Source organism: Panthera leo, chromosome B4, assembly GCF_018350215.1.
Source record: "Panthera leo isolate Ple1 chromosome B4, P.leo_Ple1_pat1.1, whole genome shotgun sequence".
Taxonomy (NCBI): Eukaryota; Metazoa; Chordata; class Mammalia; order Carnivora; family Felidae; genus Panthera; species Panthera leo.
The window spans coordinates 39805644-39814494 of record NC_056685.1 but is presented as its reverse complement, the minus strand read 5'-3'; the positions used below and the strand labels follow the sequence as shown (position 1 = coordinate 39814494).

General features: G+C 42.5%; 1 long non-coding RNA gene across 1 annotated transcript; it reads left to right on the top strand.

Annotated features, from left to right (window-relative positions):
• Positions 1-263: 263 nt before the first annotated feature.
• LOC122225544 lies at positions 264-5100 on the top strand. The gene is made up of 3 exons (XR_006205235.1): positions 264-759; positions 3064-3197; positions 4873-5100. It is a non-coding gene; the product is annotated as an uncharacterized LOC122225544 (long non-coding RNA).
• The last annotated feature ends 3751 nt before the right edge of the window (positions 5101-8851 follow it).

Below are 8851 nucleotides of genomic sequence, written 5' to 3'. Positions count from 1 at the left end.
TGAACCATGAAATGTCATTAACTGAATGTCAGTCCTCACAGCTCCCAGAACTAATTATAGAGCTAGGAGTGGCTGGGGCCAGACCCCTCTGATATAAAAAGATTTTATGAAAGGCAAAGGGGGAGGCAACAATAATTCTCACCCTATTATATTCCTTTCAATTATTTACAGTAATAGGCACTGGTGGTGAACAAATATAGAGACTGGAATCCAGTGAGGTCACACGGGTGTTCTGGAAGCCAGTGATGCCGTACTGGAATCTGGGGACACCATGAGGCAATGTTTCAGCTGCCCCTGCATTCCTCACCTCCCATTGTTTCTGTCTCTCTCTCTCCATCTCCCTTCCCCCCACCACCAAGAGCACAGACCCCACAGTGAGAATTCTAAGCTTCATTCCACATCCAGGACCAGCAAAGATCCAACATCAGGGTTTTAACAAAACATTCACATTTATTCTCCTGAGCACAACAGGAAATGAATGCTGGGTGAATGCAAAGCCAGCATGGTGAATGTGCCCTGCAGATCACCTGGGTGTCACCTGACCATGACAAAGCCCTTGAACAAAAGCTCAGTAGTACCAAGATCTGTGTGCTCCTCCATGTTTCCCAGCCTTGCTGGTTGACACCAACCTCAGCTGACTGGCTTCTGGCTAATGAAATATGACCAGAGATACAAGCCACCTGAGGCCTGCCCTTCGAAACATCCTCCAGCTCTTTCTTCCATGGTGTCCTTGGATGCCTCATATGCCACATTTATCAGGTATGTCACATGTATCAGTTAGAAAATGGAGAAGCTTCTTGACCCACAATTATCAGACTATTACCTAAGCAAGGAATAAATGTTTTCAGTAACGTTATGTCAGGAGCTATCTGATGTAGCAGTTAGCATTGTTCTTCCTAAACATTGTAAGCCCCTTATAGCCCCAGCACTAGGCATAGGGAACTTTGTTCAGAACAAGGAAAAAAAACTCTACTGCATGAAATAAATCTCTCTTTTTCTTGTTCTAATGATTTCATGTTTCAAGACAACCCTTGACATGCAAGTCAGAAGAAAGGTTTTGGTAAATTAGTCCTGGGAGATGGGCAGGCCCTTCTGTCACTCACTGTCTCAGAACTGAAACAGTGTAATATCACCAGAAGTAGTGGAGAAAGGGAGTCTTTCCTGGGACAGACTCCAAAAAGCTCCCTAGAACACTGTGCTATCAAAAGTGGTGAGTTAAGTAGCAACAAACTTGGGAAGCAATATAAAGCCCACATGTTTGTGCCATTTGTGTGAGCATGCACACACACACGCCCACCCTTTTTCCCATGTGGAATTATCTTGCAATATGTGTCTATCCCTGGGAAATTATCTAACAGAGAAAATTGTCACCTCCAGTTATTGTTGCTGTTATAGGTCTTCAGTTCCCATACTTCTGAATGGTCCACAACCTAGGTTTTGAAGGATGTAGATGATGACCTTTTTAACCGATGACATTTTTTCTTCTTCTAGAAATCCTTTTCTGCTTTTCCAAAACTCTCCCTCCCTTCCTTCCAGGCTATAGTCTATGGTCTAGTCTCTCAATTCAAATTTCTAATATTTTTCTTGTCATCTAGTCCTTTGCTCTTAAGAAAAGGGCTCAGTCGATATTTAAAAAAAAACAAGACCCCTATGGTTTCAAGATACCCACTTTGAGAAAGCAGATGAATTTGATTTGAGAAGACCCCAGTACGTAAGGCCTTCCTGGAGTCAGGCTTTCAGTGTTTGTTATTAACTCAGTCACTGAGGCAGAAAATCAAAAACAGAGCACAGCTCTAAACTCCATTCTATTTGGTTCCACAAACCATCGTATCAGAAGTCGTTAAAGCCCAGGGACTGCACTAAGATATACACAGAGGAAGTTGCTGCCATACCCTCCTCATCCCCACCATCTTCTTCCAAAGTATGCAGCCACCCCAAACAGACCCCCTATCCTCAGGTTATTGCAATGGCCTTCTTCTACATCTTCCCCTCCAGTCCATCCTATTTACTGCTACCTGAGTACATTCTTCAAACCCAGCACTCAGGTCATATCACTCCTTTGCTTAGAAGCTTTCCAAGATTTCCCACTGCCTTATGGAAAACCTTGACTGACATTCAAAGCCTCAAAAATCTGCACCCATTCTACCCTTCCAAACCCATCTTTCTCTACTCCTCCTCCCATACTTTGAAACTTCCCACATCAGCCATATCCCATACATCCCAACCACCTCCTGAAAGGCCACCATGGGTCTCTCTGATAGAAAAATTCTGTACATCCTTCAAACTGTCACCCCACCTTGTAGACTTCTTGCTCCATGTTGTCCCCGTGCATATAAGGTCTCTCCCATTTTAAAATGCCATAGCTCTTTGAACTTCTCATTTATATTTAACATGCTCAGCTGTGTACTACAGTTATTGCAGAGTTGTTTGTTTTTTTCTCCATAATTAGAGAATGAGATCTTTGCAAATGTGGATCCTTACTTATTCGTGGTGATGTCTTTCATGATACATGCACGTCTGTGCCTTTGTAGGATAGTTGCTCAATAAATGTATATGCCATTGAATTGAATACAGGGCATGAGTTAGTCAGCCTAACGTTAAAATTTAACCAGGCTATTATCCAAAGTGGGAATAAAGAATGGACTGAACTTTCTTGAAATTTGATCAGATAAATCTTTAAAGAGCAGCCTTTCTTGGGAAAATAAAGGGGAGGAAGGAGGGATTCAAGTCAACAGAAAAATAAGTGGTAGTCATCTCATTTTTAGATCTCAGTCAGGAATTTGTCCTTCTGCAAAAGAGTCTGGCACCACACCCACTGGAACCACAAATTGCAAGGCTTATGGGTCGGGAGGTTTGCACAGAAGAAAGAGAACACTCTCTCCATTTACCAATTGTTTTCCAACTGCTTCCGCTAATCGGGAATCTCTGCTAGAAAACGACACCGGGTGTGTGTTGCTGAGTTTCACCTGCTCTCAGGCCTGCTGGTGCCTCCCAGACCCTTTGATCCTGGGCTCCTATTGTCTCCTGAAACAAATCCTTTCCATTTTGTATTTTCCCTCCTAGATCACCTGATACCTCCAAGCAACCAGGTGTTTCTTTCAGAAGCCAGAAGCTGATAACCTGGACCCACTAATCTAACCCCCAGTCCATGTTCTTTGTAGTGGAAGACTGACAGCAGAGATTCTTTCTCCTGGGAGGTGGGTGCCAACTCTCCCTTTCAAACATGTTCACCAGCAAACTAAAGAGGATGCCAGAAATGTTTGGAGCTACAGAAGCACCAATGGAATGAGTAAATAATTTTAGAAGACAATTATTTCAAGATGGCATCTCGTTTAGATGTACAAGTTTTGGGTAAAAAAAAAAAATACAATATGTCCTATTACTTTTTAGATATCACTTGAGTCATTATCTCTACAACTTGATTATAAATCCCTTGGTACAAAAACTATGTCTTAGATGTCTTTTGTGTCCCACACTATATTTAGCACTGAACTGAAAACATTATAAGCACATATACCTTGCTGATTTGTTGTTTCTTTGTTTCTGGATGAGATATTTTCTTGGATTATATACCTCATTGATTTTTTTCCATTAATTGGAACATCCAATTCAAAATAATTGCCCAGTATTTTATTAGTCCTCACAGAAGCTGAGTGAAGAAGTAGGGATGATGGTCATTCTCTAGATATTTTGGAGAGAGTTTGGGATCAAGATCAAAGATCTTGAGTGATTTTCCAGGCATTACCAAATAAACCAGGGATAGAGCCCCTCAGTTGGGAAAGAAAACTTCACAGGCACAGGGCAGGGATCTGCTATGTGTTAGGTAAATCCACTGAACACAGCTAAGTGAAACATATGGTGGGGTTTCTAGAAGGGAGAGCCTAAATTCATCTTGATGCCAACTGAGTTCCCTACATCTAAGGAGAAACAGGTATAGCAGAATCTCATAACACTATTTAAGGCCATTCTTCTCGCTCAAAGGAACAAACCACAACCAACTCTACCCAGAATTAGCCCATGAAGCGTATGGGTGTGTGCTGAGGCACGTGAGAGAGGAGGCCTGATGTTGGGACTGTCCTCATGACTTATATTTGACATTCAGCCAAGCACCAATTAACTTCCCCATATGTTTTCCAGAACACAGAGGGCCTTACTCTAGCATAGGCAATGCCTATCTTCAAACACATCCAAGGTAGAGAGACATGTTATGCCAGCAGGCAATGTCCTGGTAAAACACCTTAAACAATGGATGGGGGTCTGCCTTGGGACACTGTCCATACTGAGGAATAGACACTGCATTTGCACATAGGCTTAGAATTCCTCTAAAGCTCCGTGATTCTGGTCAAACTATATGCATATCCCTTGTCTGGCTGGTCCTATTGGTGCACGCCTAGGATCAGAGGCAATAATTCTTCTATGACTTTAAATTCATGAGTTAATTCTAAACATCTTTACAATTTGTGTTGCAATCTACTTGAGTTAATATTGAAAATATTCGAAGGTTTTGTGTGTAGGCAATAAAGTGGACTAGTATGATAGGAGGACAAAAGTCCTTCTTTACCAATAATCTAAAAGAGCTTGATTTTTGCCTCCAGTCAATCCAGTTAGGTGTATAACAGCAGATTTTCCTTAAACTTGGAAGAAGCAAAGAATTCGGGGTCAGGAAACCTTAGTTAAGGTGCTTTGTTTATTAAATGTGTGACTCTGAGCAAATGACTTAACCTCCCTGAGTCTTGGTTTCTTCATTTGAAAAATAAGAACCTAATGCCTACTTCACATGGGTATAAGGATTAAATGTGGTAATGTATGTACAAGTGCTTTGAAAATGGTATAGAAGGATACAAATGAGCCTTCCCATTGTTTTATTCACAGTGCTCCTGCATGACTGCATCTACTTAACCCACTCTCCAAGATCTAGAATCAGATTTCAACCATATGGAATCATCCACGGTGCAGCAGATGGGTTTACAAGTCTCTTGGTCTCTTCGTGTAACTAACAGCCAAGAAGTCTGAAGCTTGCATTGTTTACATGGAAGATGTTTCTTGCTCTTCTCTTGCCCATTCCCACGCCATACCATCTGAACTTGCCACCTTTTTTTTTTTTGTTTGTTCAGTGCAGTTCTTTAACTTTGTGGGGTCCTCTTCACATGGACTCCATTCCACTATAAGTGGCTACTTCCCTGTGAGTTTAGATGTATGATTTAGAGATTTTTTCATAGTTGATGCCTAAATTATATTTCACAACAACCCTAGGAAGTAAGGAAGGCCTGTATTGTCGTTCCCCTCTTACCAGTAAAGAACCTGAGATGCAGAGAGACTTACTACTGAGTGACACTGCAGGAGTTCAGATGGCTCATCTGACTCCAAGCCCAGTGCTTTTTCTTTCTTTCTTTTTTTTTTTTTTTGATGGCACACTCTCTTTTCTCCAAGGAAGCAAACTGCCTAGAGCCAGAGGGAACTTCAAGAGAGATTTCCATCTTACAGTGAGAAAGCAAAGACTCAGAGAAGGCACTGAGGGGACTTCCCCAAGGCCATTCTTGTCTTTGCCATTATTCCATCTTCGACCCTCAGAAACCTCCATGTGAGCTACCTCTATGTACCTGGTCTGCATTTTGCTAGGGAGTTGGGAGACACAAAAGAAATTTGAGAAATTTTCTGACAATTAAGGAATTTACTAACAAGCCATGGAGATAAAATTAATGTATTAAAATCCTTAAAACAAATAAGGGGACATGGAGGCACTCTCTCCAAGACTGAAATTTTTAACCCTGAATTCAAGTCTGTTCTCATTGCTCAAGGTTTGGAAGTATGATCCACATGGTAGATTTAAGTTCAAGCCCTTCCTGACCGATCATGTTCTGAATTCCCACAGTGACCACCTGTGTCACTTTTCTAGCTCATGTGGGCAAGATGGTCTTCCTCCTGTTTTAGTGGGAACAGGAAGGACTCAGTGAGGAGGAAGCCAGGAAAAGATTGTAGTCTTTAGTAGCATTTTTTCATGGGTGCTGCAGCCTTCTCAAAGAAAATAACTTATTGGGTTAACTTTCTGTTTTTCCTTAATCAAGTAAACCTACTTCCTACTTAGCACAATACTTCTAAAGGGGAATTAGGCATTTTACCTAATGGCTGCTGAAGGAACCTGTGCTTTGCTCTCCCACTTGCCCTGGGAAAGGGCATTTATCATGTTCTAAGGCCTTCAAGACTTCCAGGTTGTCCTGGAGCCCAGAAGATATGGCTGCCTAAGGCCAGGTCATCATGGCATCCCAGTAATGATACTTTTCTCACACTCCTCCTTGATTGTCAGATGGCATCTCATAAGACTGTCTACTTAGAGCATTCTTGGGCTGACAGAGGTGGCCCTTGGATAGGTGATGGCCACATGCTGGCCTGGCCCCAACCTTCTGTTGTAGTACTCTGTCTGCTAAGGCAGAGAGCTGAGCTGGTGCAATTTTGTGCTCTCTAAACACATTTACCAGAGCCACCTAGTCCTCAAGAGAGGTAAGATGGATTCAAAGTGAAGGAATGCTCTAGGTCCATAATCCAATTTGGAACCCAAAACAAAGGAAGAGAAAAGATGGTGAGGATTCTGTAGCTTCATGGTGTTGAGGCTTTGAGAACCCCTAAATAATGGTGTTGAGGCTTTGAGAACCCCCAAATAATGACACACGCTATGGGAGTACTGCACCAGTCAAGTTCCAGAGGCTGTGCTGTGTGGCATTTGAAGTGAATAAAAGCTGGTCATGCACTCTTTCTCTTCCACATACCTACTATATGATTTGGATTGGTTATTTTTTTAAGTGGTTTTCTTTGTTTTTGAGAGAGACAGACAGATATACAGACAGAGACAGCATAAGTCAGGGAAGGGCAGAGAGAAATGGAGAGAGAGAAAATCCCGAACAGGCTCTACACTGTCAGTGCAGAGCCCAATGCAGGGCTTGAATCAACAAAGCCACAAGATTATGACCTGAGCTGAAACCAAGAGCCAGACGCTTAACCAACTGAGCCACCTAGGTGCCCTTGGACTGGTTGTTTTAACATTAGACAAGTTTCCATGAACCTGCCTCAATGGAAGACTGTATTAGTGACAATGTTTATAGGCACTCAAAAATTCTGGCTGGCCATTATCATTTTTATCCTATGTCATGTGTAGAGATAAACATGATCCAAATAGACCAAAAAGTTACAAAGACAATTCCTGGCCTAGCAGTTTCCTAAAGTGAATCAATTAAATGTGTGTGTGTGTGTGTGTGTGTGTGTGTGTGTAATAAACAGTTGTATAGGGAGCAATGTTACATGGCAAACATCAAGAAAAGTTTCAAAGCTGAAAGTTAAGCCTCTTGCCTAGCCATTGCTTCTGCACTGCTTAGCCAGCTAGCCTTGGACTAATCATGCAACCTCTGTCTTTCTCAGTTCCCTTGTCTATTGAAATGAGGATAATAGTAGCTCCCTTGTCTATTGCACAGAGAAGTTTTTGTCAAGGGCAAATATCATTCTGCAGGTCAAAGTGCTCTGAAAATATAAAATACTATATAATTTTAAGGGATAGTCGTTATTTGAACCTAAATGAAGCTCTGGACACTGAAATGTCCTATGTGAGGACCAAAATAATGCTGTATTTTTGACTGTCTGTGTTTTACTGTCCACTCTCCCTAGCTTGCCATTCTGAGATCTGCTCTTCCCTCCCTACAGCCCAAGTCCCCAGTGTTATAGCATTATAGCAGGATCCACAGGGTGACTATATTGGCCACAAGCTTTGGGGAAAATTAGAAGACAACAAATATCGGAAAAGCATCTTGAAAACATGTGGTAACAAGACAAATGTGTCAATCATCTAGGGGGGGGGAAGGAATGGCAATTTGATTAATGATTCCCCTGGAAGTTATAGGGCAGAGAAATTCTCTGGCCTTCATGGAGAGAGAGGAGGACAGTCGGTCCCTCTGCCCCCACTGAGTCTGAACCTGAGCCTGGGCTATGTGACCCACCTGCACCTTCCACTTTCTTTCCCTCAGAGCAGTGCTGCCTCCCCCAAAGACTTTCTCAAAAGACTATTGAACTTCCCTGGACTGACCTCTATGAATGTTCTTTCAATTACCCTAGGAATCTGACTGTGCTGTGATCGGATTCCTCAATCCAGCCCATCTTGTGCTCGGGGAATGTGAGGATAATCCTGGCAAGTGAAGGGGGCATCTGGAGGACACCCAGCAATCCCTCTGCAGTGTTGCTCAGAGAGCAATGGCTAGTACCATAAAAGGGAATCCTCATCTCACATGAGAGTATGAGAGACCTGGTGTCTGGAGCCGTGTTGTGAAAATCTCTGTATCCTCTGCTCAGTGTCTATTACAGAGATTTACACAAGGGTGGAGAGTGGAGGGCAGAGAGTCAGTAGAAGGAGAAATAGTACATTTGTCCCTCCCCCAGTGGCCTTGGTATCCTCTTACTCTAAGGCTATCTTTGTTCTGCTGTTCTTGGAATCTATCCCCCTATAACAACCAGAGTAACTGATTATAATTTGTAAAATGCATCACTACTTCAAAACACATCCCACTGGTTTTCTATAACCACATGACATTTAACTTGCAGAAGTTCTTATTTGTTGACCACCTGCTTCATGGTAGGCACTGTGGAGGGGGTCACTACCTTCCTAGAACCTCAGAGCAGGAGGATCTCACTGAGACATTTAGCAAGTACCTGTACTATGGTCAGTACTCTGCTTGGTGCTAAGAAAATAAAGATAATTTGCTGTCAAGGCCAACACTTTATAGTACAGGGGAGGCTGCCAAGGCTCAAAGGGGGTGTGAATTTCCCAAGATCACAGAGAGAGTGAAAGAGACAGACCCAGCACCCTGTTCTC